Below are 23,461 nucleotides of genomic sequence, written 5' to 3' on the forward strand. Positions count from 1 at the left end.
GCACCTGTAGTCCCAGCTACTCAGGAGGCTGAGGCAGGAGAATGGTTTGAACCCGGGAGGTGGAGCTTGCAGCAAGCTGAGGTCACACCACTGTACTCCAGCATGGGCGATAGAGCGAGATTCGGTCAAAAAAAAAAAAAAAAAAAAAAAAAAAAAGAAAGAAAGAAAAGAAAAGAAAATACAAAAACAACAAAACAAAGAGTTGATTTATTGACAAGATAAACAGAATTGACACATCTTTAGCTAGACTATAGACATAAGACTGCAAGAGACCAGCCTGGCCAACATGGAGAAACCCCGTCTCTACTAAAAATACAAAATTAAACAGGCATGATGGCACGTGCCTGTGAATCCCAGCTACTTCCGAGGCTGAGGCAGGAGAATCACTTGAACCCCTGAGGCGGAGGTTGCAGTGAGCCGAGATCATGCAACTGCACTCCAGCCTGGGAGACAGAGCGAGACTCTGTCTAAAACAAAAAAAAAGAAAAAAAGAAAAATACAAAAACAACAAAACAAAGAGTTGGTTTATTGAAAAGATAAACAAAATTGACACATCTTTAGCTAGACTAAGAAGAAAAAAGAAGGAAAACATTCAAATAAATAAAATGTGAGATGAAAAAAGAGACAATACAACCCATAATATAGAAATTCAAAGGATCATCAGAGACTATTATGAGACTGTTAGAAACAACTATATGCTAACAAACTGGAAAATCTAGAGAAAATGGATAAATTCCTGGATACATGCAATCTACCAAGATTGAACTATGAAGAATGGACTCCTTGAACAGACGAATAATAAGTAATGAGACTGAAGTAATAAAAACTCTCCCAATCAACAAAACCCAGCACCTGATGGCTTCACTGCTGAATTCTCCAGTTAAAGAACTAACACCAATTGCTCTCAAACTCTGAAAAAAATTAAGAAGAAGGAATATGTCCAAACTATTCTTTGAATCGAGAATTAACCTGATTCCAAAACCCAACAAGAGCACAAAGGAAAATGAAAATTCCAGGCCATTATCTCTGATGATCATAGATGCAAAAATTATCAACAAAATACCAGCACATTGAATTCATCAATAAATTTAAAAATTATTCATCATAATCAATTATAATTCATCTCAGAGATAAAAGGATGATTCAACATACACAAATCAATGAACATGATACATCACATTAACAGAATCAAAAACAATAACCATATAGTCATTTCAACAGAAAAAAAAGCATTTGACAAAACATACTATCTCTTCATTATAGAAACTCTCAAAAAATTAAGTATAGAAAAAACATACCTCAAAATAATAAAGGCCATATATGGCATACTAAAAAAAGAAAAGTTTTTCTTTAAGATCTGGACCAAGACACGGACATTCACTTTCACCACCCCATTCAATATAGTATTGGAAATTCTAGCCAAAGCAATAAGCAAATAGGGAAAAGAAAGAGATAAAGGGCATCCAAATTGGAAATGAGGAAATCAAACTGACCTTGTCTGCAGATTACATCCTAATATACACGCTATAGATATATAATTATATATTTATGTCTTAATATGTAGTATAAATGTGAATATACAATTATATATCCATATATAATATAACATATATTCATATATATGTATCTCAAAGAGTTTACCAAAAAGCTTCTAGAACTAATAAATTCAATTAAGTTATAGGATACAAAATCAATAAACAAAAATCAGTAGTTTTTAAATACACTAATAGTGAACTACCTGAAAAAGAAACAAGAATGCAATCCTATTTACAATAGCTACAAAAATAAATATGTAGGAATAAATATAACCATGGAGATGAATGATCTTTACATGAAGATTATAAAACACTGATGAAACAAAGACACAAATATATGGAAAGATATCCTATGTTCATGGATTGAAAGAATAAATATCACTAAAATGTTCATACTATGCAAAGTGATCTACAGATTCAACATAGTTCCTATCAGAATATAAATTACATTCTTAGCAGAAACAGAAAAGTCTTATAATTTGTATGGAATCATAAAAGATCCTAAATAGCCAAAGCAATCTGAAGCCAAAAGACAAAGATGGAGACATCACACTACCTGATATGAAAACATACAACAAATCCATAATAACAAAAACAGCATGGCATTGGCAGAAAAACAGACACAGACTAATGGAACAGTCTAGAAAGCACAGAAACAAATCCACACATCTACAGTCAACTGATTTTCAACAAAGTTTCCAGGAATATGCATTGAAGAAAGGACAGTCTCTTGAATAAATAGCTCTGGGGAAACCAGAAATCCATATCCAGAACAATTAAACTAGACTCCTATCTTTCACCATATATAACAATCAACTCAAAATAGATTAAAGACTTAAATGTAAGACCTTAAACTATGAAACCACTAAAAAAATAGGGAAAATGCTTAATGACATTGGTCTCGGCAAAGATTTTTTGAATAGGACCTCAAAAGCACATGCAACGAAAGCAAAAATAGACAAACGTAATCACATCAAGCTAAAATTTCTGCACAGCAAAGAAAACAACAGAGTAAAGAAACAGAATGAGAGAAAACATTTACAAGCAATGCAACTGACAAGGGGTTAATATCCAGAATATAAAAGAACTCAAACAACTCAACAGGGGATACACCAAATAATCCCATTAAAATGTGTACAGTGGACATAGAATAAGTGTCTCAAAATAAGACATACAAATGGCCAACAGATACACAAAACTACGCTCAACACCACTAATCATCAGGGAAGAACAAATCAAAACACAGTAAGATATCACCTTACCCCAATTAGAATGGCTGTAATCAAAAAGTCAAAAATGAATGTTGGCAGGAATGTGGAGAAAGAGGAACTCTTATATACTGTTGGTGGGAATGTAAAGTAGTACAGTCATTATAGAAAACAGTATTAAATTTCCTCAGAAAATTAAAAATGGAACTACCATATGATCCAGCAATTCCACTACTGGGTATATATCCAAAGCGGAGGGAAAATCTGTTCGTCAAAGAGATATCTGCACTCCTGTGTTTACTGTAGCACTATTAACAACCAAGAGATGTAATCAACTTAAGTATTCATCAAAGAATGGATGGATAAAGAAAATGTTATATAGATAGATAGGTAGGTAGATAGATAGATAGATACCTAGTTGGTGTCAGATAATTGGAAAACAGGTTGTTGAAGTTGGAAAAGATATCACATATTTGGTATGAGGGAGCAACAACAACAACATATATATGTGATATATATTTTTTCACAATGGAATACTACTCAGCTACAAAAAAAAAGAATGAAATTCTGTCATTTGTGGCAACATGGATGAACCTGTAAAATGTAACATTAAGCAAAATAAGCTAGGCACAGAAAGACAAACACCACATGACCTCACTTATATGTAGACTCTAAAACAAAATAAAATGTTCTTATAGAAGTAGAGAGTAGAACAAGTGATTTACCTGAGGCAGGAAATGGGGATCCCTAGATAGCTTTGAGGTTGGGAATGGTTGCCAGAGAGACCAAACATTTATGAGTAGGTTGGAAGTTTTAGATCCACCTTGGATCTAAAACCCCATCTCCACAAAAACTACAAAAATTAGCAAGGAGTGGTGGCACACGTCTGTAGTCCCAGATACTAGGGAGGCTAAGATGGGAGGATCACTTGAGCCCAGGCCATTGAGGCTATAATCACGCACGTACACTCCAGCCTCAGCAGCAGAGTGGTCCCTTGTCTCAAAAGAAAAAACAAAAACAAAAAAAACTGTGTAATCGAGTCCAGAGAGCTGGATTTGTTAACACACTGAGGTGTTAAAACTGTAGCACATCCAGGCCGGGCACAGTGGCTCATGCCTGTAATCTCAGCACTTTGGGAGGCCAATGCAGGCGGATCACAAGGTCAGGAGATCGACATGATCCTGGCTAACACGGTGAAACTCCGTCTCTACTAAAAATACAAAAAAATTAGGCAGTCGTGGTGGCGGGCACCTGTAGTCCCAGCTACTCGGGAGACTGAGGCAGGAGAACAGCGTGAACCCGGGAGGCGGAGCTTGCAGTGAGCCGAGGTCGTGCCACTGCAGTCCACACTGGGAGACAGAGCGAGTCTCTGTCTCAAACAAACAAACAAACAAACAAACAAACAAACAAACAAGCAAAAAACAACTGTAGCACATCCAGATAGGGCATGGAAGCTCTGTGGCCTCCATAATAAACCAGTAATGGCAAGTACAGCACTTTGCTATGTTCTGTGATTTGTTCTGGGAATTAACAAACCTGAGAGGGGTCATGGGAGCTCAATTTGTAGTCTGCTGGGTAGAAATATAGATGTCCTGCACACCTCATTTGCAGCTAATGCCTGAGGTAGGAAAGTCTTCTGGGGTTCTGCCCTTAAGTTGTGGGGTTTGGGCTAACTCCAAATAGTTTCAGAATTGAATTGAATTGAATTGTTACCTAGTTGGTGTCAGAAAACTGGAAAACTTGTTGTTGAAGTTGGAAAAGATATCACATATTTGATATGAGGGAGCAACAACAACAGCTCTCTTCTACCTACTTCATGGACCTGGGCAAACCAAACAACTGTCTAAAGTTCAGTTTCCTCAATTTTGAAATCTGCATAATACTTGCAAAGTTGCTACAAAACACATAATATATGTATATATAGTTGAGAGGCTGAGGTAGGAGGATCACTTGAGCCTGGAAGGAGGAGGCTGCAGTGATCCACTGCACTTCAACCTGCAGCCTGGGTGACAGATCCAGACCTTGTCTTATTTATTTATTTTTTATTTTTTTGAGACAGAGTCTCCTTCTGTCACCCAGGCAGGAGTGCAGTGGCGTGAACTCAGCTCACTGCAAGCTCCGCCTCCTGGGTTCACACCATTCTCCTGCCTCAGCCTCCCTAGTAGCTGGAACTACAGGGACCCGCCACCACATCCGGATAATATTTTGTATTTTTAGTAGAGACAGGATTTAACTGTGTTAACCAGGATGGTCTCACTCTCCTGACCTTGTGATCCACCAGCCTCGGCCTCCCAAAGTGTTGGGATTACAGGTGTGAACCACCGTGCCTGGCCCAGACCTTGTCTTAAGAAAAAAAAAAAAGGGATGAAAACTCACAGGCTTAGCATATAGGAAAAAAGGAAAGGAATGAGGTAATTCTTTTCACCTCAGGACTGCTTTGAACAACAGTAGGTAGATGCATTTCACATAAAATGATAGTTCCATGGCCAAGTTTGAACACCAAACAAGTCCTTCCTTCAAAATTAAAATGACATGACCCTACCTTTTGGATTCAGGTGAGAAGAAGCGGAAACATTCTTTAGGATATGTTAGTCTATCAGGATGTGATAGTCTACACCATCTATCCTTTTCTTTGGATTCTCTAAAAGGGACAGCTTGAGTTGTAGCAATCTCCGTAAAGTTCCTTAGTCCCAGCAGATTGTGGTATGTCATGTAAAAACAAAGTGGCATTTATTTAGTTGGTGAATGAGGTTTTATACCCATTTTAGAGGTATTTCGTTCTATAAAAATTTTGCCTTTCATAAACTGTGTCTATTAGGCTTTATCCTGAGGCAGCCACAAAATATTGAGGAAAGCATGGACACGGGCTTTGGCATCTGCCACACCTAGATTTAAATTATAGCTCTCTAACTTACTGTCTATGTGAGCTTAGTAAATGGACTGAATATCCCTGGGCCTGTTTTCCATGCAGAAAAGTGGGGAAATAACACCTGGATATCATGAAATTTGTTGGAGGTTACCCTGAGATGAGGTAAATGGAAACCCATAGCTCTATATGTCCTATGTGATCTATCGTGCTTTTGAAACCATTAGCACACGTGAGGACAGGCTCAGCCCAGGAATGAGTGGGCCCTGACAATAACTAGGTCCCAGCATCAGATGATCTCCCATTCTAAATGAGACTGTATTAGGCCACTCTTGCATTGCTATAAAGTACTATTTGAGATTGGGTAATTTATAAAGAGGTTTAACTGGCTCACAGTTCTGCAGGCTTTATGGGAAGCATGGTGTTGGCATCTGCTTAGCTTCTGATGAAGCCCCAGGGAGATTTTACTCATGGCTGAAGGTGAAGCAGGGCAAGCACATCACATAGCAAAAGCAGAAACAAGAGAGAGTGAGGGGGTGGGGGTGCCATACACTTTTAACAACCAGATGTGGAGAGAACTGACTCACTACCACAAGTACATTGCCAAGACACGAGGGATCCACCTCTGTGACTCTAACAGCTCCCAGCAGGCCCCACCTCCAACACTGGGGATTACATTACCGCATGATATTTGGGCGAGTATGAACAACCAAACTATATCAGGACTCTCCAAGTTCCTTTTACATCCAGAGTCAGGAGGATCAGGATCTCCTGAGAGAATGACAGAATGACTGGTCATCAGAGCTGTGTGGTGCTCTTCAGAGCGCTCCAGCTCTTCCTCAGGCCTGGTTAGTTCAGCTTCCATGGGGACAGCTTTCTAATCAACCTTATATCCCCATCAATTCTTTTACTAAATCACAGCAGCTTAAGTATCCTATTATCTTAATTCCTTTGCCTCTGAAAAAATGACTAATTAACTGAATGAGTAACTCATTTAATAAAATTTAGGCATTAAGTAATTTCCTTGGTTCACCATCTTAAAATTACTTACCATGTGACTGTTACTGCACTGGCCTACAAGGATGCAAACATGCATAGAACAAAGCCCTCAACCTCAAGGACCTCAAAATATAATATAAAGACAAATACATACACAATCAATTAGAAGAACATGTGAAGGGTACAGTAAGAGAAGCGTTTTCAGGATGCAATGGGCTTGGCATAAATGTTAGGGAGCAGAGAAAAGATAAAACTACTAATTATTTACCACCTATGTGATTTTCATACCACCTTTAACGACAAAGATTATTGAATCCATTTCAGAGATAAGGACCCTGAGAGTTAAGGAGCTGGTGACATTTTTAAATTCAGTTGTCTAGCCAACCGCAAGGCTAAGAAAAGCCCCCGTGTCAGTCAAAATTCACTGCTTCAAGAACACTTAGTGCCTGCTTGGCAGAAAGCAGCTCAGAACCTTACATCTGAACTCAACTAAACCTCATGCGTTTCCTCTGCAGTGCCTTCTATGTCTACCACCAGATAATTTCTGAAAAGTCCATGAACATCCATAGGAAGGGGCATTACATTTTTTTCAAGCACTCCATTATGAGCATTGGTATTATATCATATTTATGCCTTCTCTTGCCAAGTATATTAAATTTGACACATTTACTATACATTTTTATTCCTTCTCTAGATCTGATTGAAACAGAGGGATTTTCTCTAATTAGTTTAGGTATTAGAATTTATGTACCATTCTGGAACTACCCACAGACCTATTGGTGTTACAGGAAGAGTATAAATGCTAGTTGTTATCATGACAAAACACCAGGAAACACTCAGGCAATGTAAAGTTATAATTTGAAGAGTTTATAGAAGAATTGAAAATAATTTGAATCATGAAAGATTCCACTATTAGCAGCTTCTGGGATGGTCTCAGCAACACATAACGCTTTGTATATTTCTCCCCTAGCTGTCCTTCTACATGACTCTATTTTAACAGGCAAAAGCAATTAAAGTCAGTATTTTGGAACTTAGTTCATCTTCTTTGCCATTCCTCCTTCTTGTCTTCGCCCTACATCGAATATGTCATTAGTACACACCACTCAATGCCCTGGCCTTGAGCAAGTCTCAGCAGAGCTGAAGAGAGAGAAAGAATTTCTAGGAAGGAAGGCCACATACCAATAGAGTGTGAAGGACTTTGCACCAAGATGCAAGGATCCCAGAGACTGCCTGTGCTTTCTGGCCTTTGAAGGTGTATATAGTAGCAACTTAGCCACAAATACAAGTGTGTATTCTCTAATAAGAGCCATTATCATCAAAGAAGTAGAAAGCTGGCTCTTGGTTAAAGGAAGGGGCTTTATGAGATGCTAAAACAAACTGCTTTCAGCTCTTTATAAATGCTGAAAGCCTCGGCAGGGCCAGATGGAAAGAAATTACTCTTGTGGCTATATCAGGGCTTTTTCTCATGTTTATGGAGTAATATGTTGCACATGCAAACAGAAATAGGCTTCTACAGCAGGAACCCTGTAACGCTGACATGGGTGTTGGAGAAGAGAAATTTTTTTTTTTTTTTTTGGAAGCAGAGTCTGGCTCTGTAGCCCAGGCTGGAGTGCAATGGCGCAATCTGGGATCACTGCAAGCTCCGCCTCCTGGATTCATGCCATTCTCCTGCCTCAGCCTCCGGAGTAGCTGGAACTACAGGTGCCCACCACTATGCCCACCTAATTTTTTGTATTTTTAGTAGAGATGGGATTTCACCATGTTAGCCAGGATGGTCTCGATCTCCTGACCTTGTGATCCACCCGCCTTGGCCTCCCAAAGTGCTGGGATTACAGGTGTGAGCCAGCACACCTGGCCGGAGGAGAGATATTTTACTCGGTTTAACTTACGTGAGCACCAGAATCTTTGCTATAATAGGTATGTTCTAACAAACCAAACTAGCTACATATTTAATTTCTGGACAGAGTGATCTTGTTTTCACATTATTCTCAAGTGATGTCAAGTATACAAATCTTAAATGCACAGCTTGGTTCATTTTTCCGTATGTGTACACCTGTGTATCTGCCACCTTCTTAAAAATACATATTTTCTTAAGCCCCAAATGTGTCTCTAGCTCCTCTTTCTGGAGGGATTCTTTACTGTATGATTGATTGCATAAAGTTGATCTTATTTTTGAATAATAAATAATAATCTCTCATTCAAAAATGGTATCTAGAAGAAAAATAAAAAGTAAAGATAATCCTGATCTTTTAAAAATTTTCTTTGTTTTAAGTCACCCTACAGATCCTTGTTACCAGGAAACCCATAGCCACTCAGTCAGGGTTACAAAGGGAAACATAGTCTGAATTCTCATCTGTCGGACTTTCTTTTTACCTCTGTACCAGTGAGTCAGTGTCTTGAATCAAGGTCTCTCCCAAAGAGATTTTATGCATTGGCTCAAGATGAATTTCTTAAGTTCCAAGCTCTTTCTTCAGTTGATTTGAATGAAAAGAGTTCGTTTCTTTAATATAACCCCCCAAATACTGGAAATGGCCATGGAGTGTTGTATCTCTCTCCCTCATAATATGAATAAGCAGTGTTTTTTCTGTGTTCCCTATGACCGTAATGTTCTGTCTGTAGGAACAACATAATCAATGCCTCCTGAGGTGATGAGTAGTATTTTATCCTCATTTGGCAGGTAGTGTTCTTCCTGCCTGGACCCTCCATCTTCAGAGTGCTGTAAGACTCCGTGTGTGATTACATTAAATCCACTCCACCCATCCCACAGCAATAACTTCTAATGACAAGCTGGTTATTTGATGTCAAATACCTTGTGAACTCATGAGGCAAAGACGACTATAATTCATTTAACCAGAGTTTTATATTTCACCAGGTAACTCACCATACATTAATTCACACAACTTTCCTGTGGAATAAGGTACTCTCAGTAGCTTCATTTACTGCATGAACTGTAGGAGACTTCAGAAAGTTAAGGAATTCTGCCAACACAAGGCAGAGCTAGGGTCTGAAGTATTCTAATTCCAAACCCTATTCACATTTCATACATAAATGTGCTAGTCTATCTCCATCCAGGATAAATTTTGGAGATGTTGAATCAAGCTGGATGAAATCAGTCTTCTATCTTTATTTCTGTTGCTTGTTGGTAAATAGATTGTGCTGTTGTTTGTTCTCATTTACCTGAGGTTAAAATGCATGAACAAAGTTTTTAGCGAAACCGGTAAGTTTCAGAGGTTTAAGGAGAAGCAACGATAAATGCAAAAACTCCTTGTGACACTGTTCTTTCTGCTCTTGTATTGAAAGTGTCTTACTGAATCACAAAGGTGACATATTAGTCTCTTACTTAGTGCTGTTGTTATTCTCTCATCTTCCACAGACGGAATTAAAAACTCGTAACTAAGCTGAAAGGAGCTTCATGCTCTAACACCTCTCCAGATTTATCTGCCCTCTTAATGCACTCACATACATTCTCTCAAAAACTGTACTTTAGTCAACCTGATCACCTGATCTTCTTCTTTTTTTTCCCCACCCCCGAGATGGAGTCTTGCTGTGTCGCCCAGGCAGGAGTGCAGTGGCATGATCTCAGCTCACTGTAACCTCCACCTCCTGAGTTTAATCAATTCTCCTGCCTCAGTCTCCTGAATAGCTGGGATTACTGGCGTGTACCACTGCATCCGGCTAATTTTTGTACATTTAGTAGACATGGGGTTTCACCATGTTGGCCAGGCTAGTCTCAAACTGGCTGGTCTTGAACTCCTGACCTCGTGATCTGCCCGCCTCGGCCTCTCAAAGTGTTTGGGGGGTTACAGGCATGAGCCATCACACCCGGCCAACCTGATATTCTTTTATTTCCTCACACAGTATGTTCTTTCTCAGTATGTTCTTTCTCAGTTCTTTCACAGTATGTTCATTTCCAGGCCACTATGCGTGCACTTTTCTCTACCCTGTTCATTTCCCCTACTCTTTGCTTAGGTTGGCTTTATCACATCTTAGCTTACAAGTCCTTCCTTTGAGAAATTCTCCCTTCTGATTGGTTGTTTTTGGCTTGTCTAATCATTCCTAGCACATACTAGGTTCTAAGTAAATTTTTGATAAATAAAAGAAAATTATCAGGTACAGAATAACATGGGAAAGAGAAGTGCAGATAATAAGTCTGGATTTTTAAAAATTATTTTTAGAAAGAAGGAATGCTAAGATTGAAAATTTGGCAGATGTAAAAAGCTTTTTATAGTTTTCATTCTACTTTTTTAGCCATTTTCTCCCTCTGAGGACCACTCTCTAAACTCCAATAAATCAATACAGTGTCCCATTTCCTCACTATTCAACAAAGATATACTATGCATTTCTGGACTTGGCACTGATCTAGAGGTTGGGAATATGGCAGTGAACAAGACAGATGAAACGCACCCCATCATGGAGCTTAGTCATGGGGAATAGGAGAGACAATGACCAAGTGCATAGTTTCAGATAGTGGTAAATATGATTAAATAAAGCAGTGAGGGGAAGAAAATATGATTGATATGGAGTCACTTGGGTCACTTTTAAAGAAGGCCCTTCTGAGGAAGGGCCAACTGATCAAAGACCTGAATCATGTAAGAGCATGAGCCAAGCAAATATTTGGAAGAAAGCATTCCAGGAACGGGGAACAGCAAAACCAAAAGCTGTGAGAGAAGAATGAGGTGTATGGACGCATCAATCAGAGTGCTATGAGAAACAGAGCAATATTATAAATAGGTTTTATGTATAATAATATATATATAAAACCTATGTATGATAGTGTTCTATTGACATATTGCGCTATGTGTGTGTGTAATATATATATATGAAAATGGTGCAAGCCAATTCCTTGAAAGAAATCAATCGCTCTCTCTATCATTCACATTTCATACACACACACACATATGTGTATATATGTGTATACACGTGTGTGTGTGTGTGTGTGTATGAAATGTGAATAGAGATTGATTTCTTGCAAGGAATTGGCTTGCACCATTGTACACACACACACGCACACACACACATATATAGAGAGAGAGTGAGAAAGAGTGCAATATGTAAATAGAATAATATTTTACATAGGTGTTATATATATAATTACACATAAAACCTATATATAATGTTATAATGTTGCTCTGTTTCTCATAGCACTGATTATTAGTATGTGTACGTGTGTGTGTGTGTGTGTGTGTGTATATATATATATATATAGAGAGAGAGAGAGAGAGAGACAGACAGACAGAGACAGAGAGAGACAGAGAGAGATTTATTCCAAGGAATTAGCTTGCATTAGGGCCTGGCTAGGTGAGTCTGGAATCTGTAAGGAAGACCATCAGGAAACTCTCTGGTGAGAGTTGACTGTAGTTTACAAGAGGAATTTCCTCTTCTTACAGAAACCTCAGCTCTGCCCTTGAAGGCTTTCATCAAATTGAATCAGGCCCACACAGATTATCAAGGCTAATAGCCCCTACTTAAACCCAACTGATTGTAGATGTTAATCACATCTACAAAATACCTTCACAACAACACCTGAAATGTTTGAGTAAATGTGTGAAGACTATAGCCTGCCCAAGTTGTCATACAAAATCACAATGAGATGATGTATACCAGGAAGAGCAGTAAAAGGACCTGTAATGTCAGTGAAGCAAGCCAGGAAGAATCATGAGATGAGATAGAAAAGGTGTACAGGGGCAAGATTATGCATTGCCTTGAAGGCTAAGGTAGGGAGTTCATATTTTGGGAAAATGTTGGATTTCAAGTAAGAGGTTTCACAGTCTATTAAATGTTAAATTTTCAGGCCAAGAACAGTGGCTCATGCATGTAATGCCAGCACTTTGAGAGTCTGAGGCAAACAGATCACTTGAGGACAGGAGTTCGAGACCAGCCTGACCAACATGGAGAAATTCCATCTCTACTAAAAATGCAAAAATCAGCCGGGTGTGGTGGTGTGTCCCTGTAATCCCAGGTACTCAGGAGGTTGAGGTAGGAGAATTGCATGAATCCGGAAGGTGGAGGTTTCAGCGAGTCAAGATCGCACCACTGCGCTCCAGGCTGGGCGATAGAGTGAGACTCTGTTTCAAAAAAAAAAAAAAAAATAGATTTTTAAAAGAGTGCTGTGGCTGTAATGAGAAAAATAGAAAAATAGCTTCCAACAGACAAAGTACTTACAAGACTATTGCTTTGGTCTATGATATAAATGTGGATGGCTTGGATTAGGGTGGCAGAGGTGGAGGTAGGAGTATATTATTTCCTGGATATAATTTGAAGGTAGAGACAACAAGCCTTACTGATAGATTTAGTGTGCTAAGTAAAGGGGAAAAATAAAAAAGCAAGGATGATGTCCAGATTTTGGACCCAAGTCATTCGAATGAAGAGATCATAACCAATACAGGAAAGACTAGTGAAGGATGAGTATGTGGGGACATCATAGGTTGAGTTTTTGATATACTATTTTGAGATGTCTTTTAAGCACCCAGCTAGTGATGTTGAGTCAGTAGTTTGATATATGGATGTGAAGTTTAGGAAGGGTGGTGGTGGAAGGTGAATTTAGGATTATCAGCAAATTCTAAGCCATGAAACCCTCTAAGAATAGAAGGAGAACCTAGCAAAGGAGGCTGCTAAAGAACAAAGAAGGAGAGAGAAGAGTCAAGAGAGGATGCTAAGTGGAGAAATGGTCCATGAAGGAATAACAAACTATACAAACACCAAGAGGTTAATAGATTTCTAAAATAGCTGACAACTGTATCCCAATTTATGACTCAGACTAAAACAGCTCAAAAGTGTGATAGGCCCAGAAAAAACTGGGGTGGGCTGAAGACTTTTAATGGGTATATCCTTCACACCAAAGCATCCCTTTCATCACTATGTCCATTGCCTATTACTTTTCCCTGGCTTATCTCCTCCCAACCTAAAACCTCTATTATATCTATACTTCTTTAAACACTCTAAATATAATGAGAAATAAAATTCAATTGGGTCCCGTGGCTCATGCCTGTAATCCCAGCTCTTTGAGAGGCCACTAGAGGATTGCTTAAGCCCAGGAGTTTGAGATTAGTTTGGGTAACATTGAAACACCCCCCATCTCTACAAAAAATTTTAAAAATTAGCCAGATGTGGTGGTATGTACCTGCAGTCCTAGCCACGGTTGAGGTGGGAGGGTCACTTGAGCCCAGGAAATCAAGGCTGCAGTGAACTATGATTGCACAACTGCACTCCAGCCTGTGTGTGTGTGTGTGTGTGTATATACACACACATATATATATTTGTTATTAATTCTACATATATATGTTATTAACTCTAACAAATATATATATTTGTTATTAACTCTACCTCTATCTATGATTTTATGTATGGAAGAGAAAGCTGGGGGAGCCTGAAATCTTGGCAGATTGAGAATGGAACCATTGATGGTGGTAAGGAAGAAGAGTAGAAATGCATGTTGTTATGGTATGGATAGTGTGAGACACAAGGGAAATTACATAGAAAACATGTGTTAAATATATGTAAGCAGAGTGCAAACATAAATCAGTGTTGTAATTCTACTGCAGTGAGCTCTCCAGCAGATTCTCACCTCCTTGACACAGGGCTACCTAATGATCATATTTACAATGCCTTATACAGTACTTGGCACACTCTATGCTGTCAATGTTTTTCAGATAAATTAGTGAAGGCTTTAGCATGGTAAGAAGCACACCATTTGGGAGCTGCAAGTCATCTTACAGACTCTCTGGTACAACTCCTTTCTTTTATAGTTATAGAAAATTGGTCTTACAGAGATGACATAATTTGTGCAATGCCATCTAGTAATATTGAAAGAAGACAGATTTTATAAAATTTGACTCCAGAAATGGCTTAGCTATTCAACAACAAGTATTTGTGGCAATTAATTATGACATATAACACTTGAAAAAGTGCCTCTTGAAATTCTGAATTTATTAAAAAGAATAAACCAGGTTGTATAACCTGACTTTCAGATCCAAGACTGAGGCAGTGTGAATTGAAAGAGGCCCACAGGAAATAGTTTTCTGATAAAAAGTAAAGATGGGAAAGGGGATTGATTTCTTAAAACTTCAGATTATTAGAAATAATTAATATGATAGAAAAGCCAAAGAGAGGGAAAGAAAAGGTTGTGTTATTTTGTTTTTTTTTTGTTTGTTTGTTTCAGCGGTAGTGATTCAATACAGTGTGAGTTAAGGCCTTTGTCAAAAGTTCCAAAACATTTTTTCCATGTGTATACCTATTATATCTGTCCTTGAGATATGAGCTATGTGTTGTTATTCAGACTACTAAACTTTTAAACTTCAGGGTCTTCCTCTGGAAAGCTGGAAAAAATAATGGTATCCACTGGTGAGGACTGAATGTGACAATCTAGGTGAAGTGCTTTATTTGTGCAGAACTCACTCCAGGTAACATTGTAAACAACATTAAGCAAAAAGTAGCTGGCCACAGTGGGAAGAACACGGGCATAGACCCTGGCATCCTACAGCCTGGGTTCCCATGCTGTCTCTGCTTCTCCAAGTAACTGTACATGTGGCATGTTCGGTCTTTGAAGTTCAGTTTTTCATATGAAATATGGATGTGGTAATGACTAAATCCCAGGTTTTCTGTAGGAATTGATAAAATGTACATAAGAGAAACTAGCATTTAGTTATTCTTTATGTCTGTTGTCTCCTCTGTCACCCCATTTTTGTCCATCCCTGATCCTCTTAGCCCTCTTTGTCCTGGTGGATCACCCATGCCTTATTCCCAAATGGCCTGCCCCTTAAGAGATCAGTCAAAACCTCCTCAAATATATGGGCAAAAAACACTCTAATATGTTATTCCTCCCCTCAGGTTCACATTTTAATGGCAATCCTTGAAAACCTAAAAGCCTTAGAAACCAGAAGAAATCAATGTTTAATGATGGAACTTGAAACATTATGACAAAGGAGAAGGAGCTGAAAGGAATTTTTAGACTTCACTGAGTACAACCAATTCATCTTCTGCATGAGCAAACTTAGAAGGAGAGAGAGAAATGACAGGTGTCACACTGCAGCCCCAGGTCAGTAACTCAGGCAAGGATTCAGGTTATCAGACTCATAACAGGATGCTCTGCCTAACGTACCATTTGCTTTGAGGGAAGACTCAGCAGTAGCTACCTTACTACCAGCAGCCAAGATTTGCTATCCTTTCTACCGAATCCAATAGCAGCTGGATAAGTTCCTGAGCCCAGCACTCTCCTGAGCCTCTCATCCTAGAGAGCAGTATACTAAATTGATATTTATCACCTAGAAATAGCAAGGGCACTGACAATGCCTTACTAGGAGAATACTCACTAATCAATTACTATCAAAAAATTAGCCCTTCTTCTGGGACCATCCTATTGCAGGAAGGGATTAATTGGCTTTATTTATTTATTTTTGAGATGGAGTCTTGATCTGTCACCCAGGCTGAAGTACAATGATGCAATCTCAGCTCACTTCAACTTCCGCCTCCTGGGTTCAAGCAATACTCCTGCCTCAGCCTCCCTAGTAGCTGGGATTACAGGCACATGCCACCACGCCTGGCTACTTTTTGTATTTTTAGTAGAGATAGGGTTTCACCATGTTGGCCAGGCTGGTCTTGAACTTCTGACCTCAGGTGATCCTCCTGCCTCAGCCTTCCAAAGTGCTGGGATTACAGGCATGAGCCAGCATGCCTGGCCCAGCTTTATTTTTATTTTACCCCATTCTGAAGAAGCAGCCAAGCTTTAAAAGCAAATATTTTTAAAAAGGAAAAAAGAAATGTAACATGTTGTCTACTATATTTTTTCCCCATCCCAAGTTACCTCAAAGGTTGGAGAAGACTCTCTTCACTCTAATTATAGGCTTTATGTTAACTTAGAAACTTGGACTTTAGTTTCTAATGGTGAGAGAGAAAATAAAAGATGCCAGGAACCTGCTGGCTTCTCTGATAATTGGGAGGTTGAGGTGGGAGGGTGAGAGGCTGAGGTGGTAGGATGGCTTGAGGTCAAGAGTTACCAGTCTGGGCAATATAGTGACCCCATCTATACAAAGTAGAAAACACTAGCTGGGCTGTAATCCAGCTACTCAGAAGGTTGAGCCCAGGAGTTCCAGGCTGCAATGAGGTATCATTGCTCCACTGCACTTCAGCCAGAGCAACAGAGCAAGATAAAAATTTTAAAAATGCCAAGAAAATAGAAATCACCTGTATTTTGGAGGGCTTATTTAGAAAACTATGGAATGTAAATGGCACATATAACCTACAAAATGATAGAATTTCGCCTGAGTTAAACCTCTTCTTTCAAGTCATACAGCTGCCCTTCAGACCTGACCCTCAATTTGTCATCTCTCAGACCTTGACTTTTGTAAAACTTTAGGTATTTGGCAATATCAGTTTGGTCCTCCTTTAAACAACTAAGACAGCCATTCTGGGTAAACAATTCTTTTGTAAAGGACCAATTCCAAACAAAGGAAGGGGGAGAGGCAAAAAGATGAGGTAAGATAATGAATTATTTTAAATTATAAGGCCAAGAATGGGAAAGGGGACATAGGAGTGGAATCATAGAAACAGTAAAAGGAAAGTGGGAGGATCATATTACAAAGACATAAAAAAGAGTAAAGATGATGAGAGAAACTGTAATAAAGTTGTCAAAGGAAGATCAGAGACAGGGCAATTTAAGAGAGTTAAATAAAAAATAGAATTTGCATAAGAAGGGATTTAAAAGACTTGAAAAAATACAAAGTAAAAGATCTAATAAAGATTATTGGAAAACAAATGAACACGGTAACGACAAGGTTCTGCAAATAACAATAAATGCATTACAGATTATAAAAGTACTGTGAGAAAAACATCAGAGAGAAACCGCATGGTGAATTAAAAAAAGAAAAATCAAGTTCAGCCTCAGAGGAACCAACATGATGAAGACAAAAAGGATAAAAGTGTTGAGGAAGTGACAGATACTAAGACAACACACAGAAGGCATGAGAGCACTACTCACAGCATAGAAAAGCAAAAGTGGGTGATGGGTGTAAGGAAAATGTAAACTGCAAATAGGCTGAGTTTTGTTTTTGTTTTTAAATCTACTGCAAAAGCATTCAATATTGCTTGGAAGAACATCAACAGGATGATAAAAGTATCCTTAAGCTGTAATTAAGAGTTATTTATATATAAAAGCAGCTATTGCAATGTTAGAAAAGTTATGTCAGGGACCCTTATATCACCATAAATATCAGCGAGATGATTCTGCCTGTATTCACAATTTAGCTACATTATCAACCTCCCTGCAGAGGAGCAAAAGAAAATAGTTGTGAACTCTTTCTTTACACATATGACATGAGTTTTTGGACATTTGAAAAAACAGGACTGAGTTCTAAGTACATTGCTATCAAAAACAAGGTAGCATGTTTTCGTCTACATCATCCTTCCTCCAACTCCAAGACCTAAGCAAAATTATAAAGTCTGAAGAATTGCCTGCTCCACAATGCTCAGACATTCCTGTCTCATGTACCATGAGCGTTGACACCTATTTATCCAGGGTTTTTCTCTGGTACCCTTTACTTTGGACAATGCCCACATCAGTGCAGAATATCAGATGTCAAAATTGTAGGCCATTGCTTCCAGACAGAACGTGAATTCTCTCTTTAATTAACAATGGGTGAGGAACTCTCTTGATTACACCATCTGATGGCCTTCTAATGATATTTTAAGAATCTTCCAAGTTTATAGCATTACGGAATTCTAGATTGTAAACAGAGTGGGAATATCAAATTCTAGATTGTAAAGAGACTGGAAATATCAAATAATATCAAATTATTTCATAGATGTGGAGAGATCAAGGCCAACAGTGGTGAAGTGACTTAATCCAAAAGGTGACACTCATATATCAGAACCTCTCCTGGGTGCCCTATGAGAAAAATGTATTTTACTTAGACAGATTGTACAAAAAAAAAATACCCCTTAAAACTGTCATAGGACAGTAAAGGAATTGACATAAAAATTAAGCAGATATAGAAGATTTGGCTTACGGAAAATCAAACATATTTCATTGCATTAAGCAAGTAGCTCCCAGTCTTTCTTCATCCTCAGTGCTCACAATGTCTCAATAATTTTTTACAGCACACTTGGGCAAAAATGAAGACCTAACGGTTCAGTTTATTAAAGTAGATCCAAGCACCTTAGCAAGTATTTATGTCTTAACAACTTATTAGCATTCTGAAAATATAATACACATAAAATAAAAATATATTCTTATTTCATTCTTATCCCCAAAACTGTAGTCGCCTCTTATCCACAGTTACACTTTCGCAGTTTCAGTCAACGCCATCAACTGTGATCTGAAAATATTATAGTATTTTGAGAGAAAGAGGAGGAGAAAACATTCACATAATTTGCATTACAGTATGTTGTTATAATTGTTCTAACTTGTCATTAGTTACTGTTTCTAATCACTTACAGTGCCTAACTTATAAATTAAAGTTTATTAGAGATGTATATGTATAGGAAAAAACACAGTATGTGTATGGTTTCGTACTGTCCACGGTTTCAGGCATCCATCGGGGGTCTTGAAATATATTTCCTATGGATAAGGGGGTACTACTCTATTTGGGGTTGGCATGTGAGCACTGTTAGGTACTGCACAACTTCTCAAACCTTAGAATCAGATTGCATACAGCCATCTTCATTTCCTGTTCCACCCCAGTTTTCATCTCATATTTGCTTTTTATCAAACCTGATACAAACTCAACTTCACAAAGATATGTCATTGAAAAGAAGGTGCCATGACATGGTATGGAGTACCACTGCACAGCATTTGGGAAACACAGGTCAAAATCCTCGCTTTGATCTTAGAGGAGTATTCTCTTCATTAATGGTGACAAAGAGGAAGGAATTAAACCCTAACAACACATCAAAAGTATTTTTCTATTATATTATATTACATTATGCCAAAAAACCCTTTGGGGTCTCTATTTTATAAGGTATGTAAGAATTTCCCAACTAACCTGCTCAGTTGTCTTTAGAATTGGAGTCAGCCCGGGTTTGGAGCAAAACTTTAAAAATCTCTAACTAGAGTCAAACCATTCAGTATATATTCAGGATTTGTTTGTTTTCTTTGTTTTGATGAAATTCTAAAGCAGGAGGCAAAAAAGCATATCCTGTGAAATAAAGAACAATTTCAACCGAATTTCTCTTAATGACCTAATAGGTCTTCATAACATTAGTGGAGTAATTTCCCCTCTCACACCTGACTTGATCCTCACAGCAATCATATAAAAGGCAAAGGCATTTTAGTATTTCTATTTTACCTACCACGGTTTTATAAGAATGATAGTAAGTAATCAGTCCATTAATTGATAAATCAAAAGGTTTTATTGAGTACAATGCCAATATTTGACATTATGCCAAAAACTGCCACATTCAAGAGGAGTATGAAACATGCTTTCACCCCTAAAGAAGACCTATACTAACTGTTGAAAGATGGTCTATATACATTCAACAATTAATAAGTTTATAGAAAGCAATAGTAACAGTACACTGTAGAACAATTAATGAATGAAACAACCTGGCAGTTGTGCAGTGCTGGCAATAAATACAAAGAGTTAAACCACAGAGAGAATAATGTGGCTGCAGTGCTCCTGCAGTACCGAGCTTTATGCTCAGTACTAAGGTTACCAGTAAAGAATCTCAAGGACACTCCAAGTTCACTTACCTGATTTATATCTGGAATGACCGGGAGGACTCAAATGAGCATGGCTTTTAATTTCAGTTGTTATATTGCTGCAGTAAACAATATAGTGTAGTAGACAAAGTTGCTTGTCACTTTATCAATCTTCATATTGCAATCAAGAAGTTCTAACCCTAAGAAAATAGAAGCAAGTAGATGAATTCTTCCCAGTAATTGACTAAAAATATCTTCAGACTTTATTTAATATAACTAAAATGGGGGCAGGAAAATGGGCAAATATACTGGAATGATGAATAAAAAAAATCTCAGAATTGTACCTTGTTTCAATGAAACTTAGCAGGAATATTGTATCTTAAAGATCAGGGATGAGTAATGTAGAACAGGCAATAAACAAGTGCAGGGTCACTTTCAGACACAATCTGGGTCAGCCTCCAGGTGGAAAGGAAACAGCACATAACTCAGGTATACTTGAGAGAACACATTTTGGCTCACCACCAAGGGGCTGAATGGTTTAAGGTACAGGTATAAGGTCTTCACACCCACAATTAGGTCAACAATACAGTCATGGAAAAAAAAAAAAAAAAACCTTCTCAAATACTCTAAGCTGAGTGTATCTGCTTCTTCTTGCCACTTAAATGTGATATTTTCCACAGTTAGACACTTCGTGCTCCCTTTCCTCCTCTTATTCTACACTGTCTTCCTTGGCCATATCATATACTTTCACATCTTTAGCTACTACCTGAAATTTAGATTCTGAATGAGAAAGATGCCAACATTGACCTTTAACCCATACATACTGATCTGAATATTTGACATCTCATTTTATTTTTGCTCTTTAAACACCCTTCTTTCTTTCTATCTTCCTTTCCTTCCTTCCTTTCTTCTTTCCTTTCCTTCCTTCCTTCCTTCCTTCCTTCCTTCCTTCCTTCCTTCCTTCCTTCCTTCCTTCCTTCCTTCCTTCCTCCTTCCTTTCTTCTTCTTTCGTTTCTTCCTTTTTCCTTTCTTCCTCCTGCCCTCTCTCTCTTTCTTCCTCTCTTTCTCTCCTTCCTTCCTTCCTTTCCCTCTTATTACCAAGATCTCTCTCTCTTCTAGTCTCTTCTGGGCTTTAGACTCACAATTTTCCCCCTCACTTCCACCATGGCAGTGTTTATTATTGTTTTTACTATTTTCATCATAAACTATTAAAATATATGTAATATTAATCCACATATTTATTTATAAATAGTTATTTTTGCTAGCAAACAAATATAAAAAAATGCTAACATTTAGCCACATTTGCTGCGTATCTTTTTTACACAAAAATTAAAGTAGCGTAGTTTTTATTATTTGATTTTAAATTTGAATTCTAAAATTTTAATGATTTGATTATTCCCCTCACAAAAACTTAAAGATAACATCACAAACTCTTTTTTTTTTTTTTTTTTTTTTTTTTTTTTTTGAGATGGATTCTTGCTCTGTCACCAGGCTGGAGTGCAGTGGCATGATCTCAGCTCACTGCAACCTCTGCTTCCCTGGTTCAAGCGATTCTCCTGCCTCAGCCTCCTGAGTAGCTGGGATTACAGGCATGTGCCACCACGCCCAGCTAATTTTTGTGTTTTTAGTAGAGATGACATTTCACCATGTTGGCCAGGATGGTCTCAATCTCTTGACCTAGTGATCCACCTGCCTAGGCCTCCCAAAGTGCTGGGATTACAGTCGTGAGCCACCGTGCCCGACCAACATCATAAACTCTTTCACATAACTTACCACCCTATCATGATCTTTCTCCCCTCTACTTCCTCCTCTCTAGCCTCACTTCTGCCCACCTCCCAGGTGCTCTGTCCTCTTACCTACCAAACCACTAGCAATGCCTTTGCGTGGGCTGCTCCTTTTACTAGAAACATTCTTTCCCACGGTATTCAGCATACCTTTCAAAACTTAATTGACACCTACATAACATAACAAGTGGTATAAAACATATACACACCAAATCTTTCTACTTCTAAACCTCATCTATATTTGTTTCAACATATCCTAGAGTAAGCTTGTGTGATGAGGATGGAGCAGACACAAAAGGTCATCCAGTGCAATGGATACTAAGAAAAGAAGGTACTTGATCCTGTGCGCATATAAAAATATCAAACAGACAAAAAAATTCACAGAACTCCTGGGACATCCGGGAACCAAGGACGAGGTCAGGGGGCTGAAGGGAGACAGCATCTATAACAATGATCAAGATAACAATCTCTAAGGTCAGACTTTCAGAATTCAATTCTAACTCCACCACTCTCCCGCCAGATAAGATTAGGCGAGTTATGCAACCCTCTGTGCTTTGGTTTCCTCATCTAAAGAGGATACCTCCTGCATATTGTTGTTGTAACGGTAAATATGATAATCCATATCAAACTGATGAAAGAAGTTGACACGTAGTCAACTTTAAATAAGTATCAGCTAGTATTTTCATTACTCATTAGATAGCCAAAGATCAGTAGAAGAATGACTTGCTATGGAACAAGCTAGTCTCATAAAATTCAGATCTTAGACAACAAAAAAACGAGGAAATCACGCAGAAACTTTTTGGAGAAATACAGTTTTCAAAATAATATGCTGGAAATAATTTATTATTATAAAATGCTATATGATAGAAAGGGCACCCTGTGAATTAATATTAAAAAAGAAAAAAAAAAGTTAATGCTAGGCGCAGTGCCTCGTGCCTGTAATTCCAGCACTTTGGAAGACCAAGGCAGGGGGTTTGCTGGAGCAAAGGAGTTCAAGACTAGCCTGGGTGACAAAGTAAGACCTTGTCTCTACAAGAAAGAATATAATTAGCCAGTAATTGAATTGTATGTAACACAAAGAATAAATGCTTGGAAAGATGGATACCCTGTTCTCCATCATCTGATTATTTCACATCGCATCCCTGTATCAAAACATCTCATGTACCTGGTAAATATTTACAACTACTCTGTACCCACCAAAATTAGAAATTTAAAAATTTTGAAAAAGTTAGCCAGGCCTAGAGGCACACACTTGTAGTCCCAGCTACTCGAGAGGTTGAAGCAGGAATATAGCTTGAGCTCAGGAGTTTGAGGCTGCTGGGAGCTATGATCAAATCACTGCATTCCAGCCTGGGCAACAGAGCAAGATCTTGTCTCAAAAAATAAAATAAAATAAAATAAAATAAAATAAAATAAAATAAAATAAAATAAAATAAAAT

General features: G+C 38.2%; 1 long non-coding RNA gene across 1 annotated transcript in view; it reads left to right on the forward strand.

Annotated features, from left to right (window-relative positions):
- The first annotated feature begins 7,684 nt into the window (after positions 1–7,684).
- The window catches only part of LOC113224760, a 42,297-nt gene continuing 26,520 nt past the window's right edge, over positions 7,685–23,461 (forward strand). Inside the window, exons 1-2 of the long non-coding RNA XR_003309359.1 lie at positions 7,685–7,860; positions 15,435–15,642. This is a non-coding gene — a long non-coding RNA (uncharacterized LOC113224760). The remainder of the gene's footprint in view (positions 7,861–15,434; positions 15,643–23,461) is intronic.

Source organism: Piliocolobus tephrosceles, chromosome 7, assembly GCF_002776525.5.
Source record: "Piliocolobus tephrosceles isolate RC106 chromosome 7, ASM277652v3, whole genome shotgun sequence".
Classification (NCBI taxonomy): Eukaryota; Metazoa; Chordata; class Mammalia; order Primates; family Cercopithecidae; genus Piliocolobus; species Piliocolobus tephrosceles.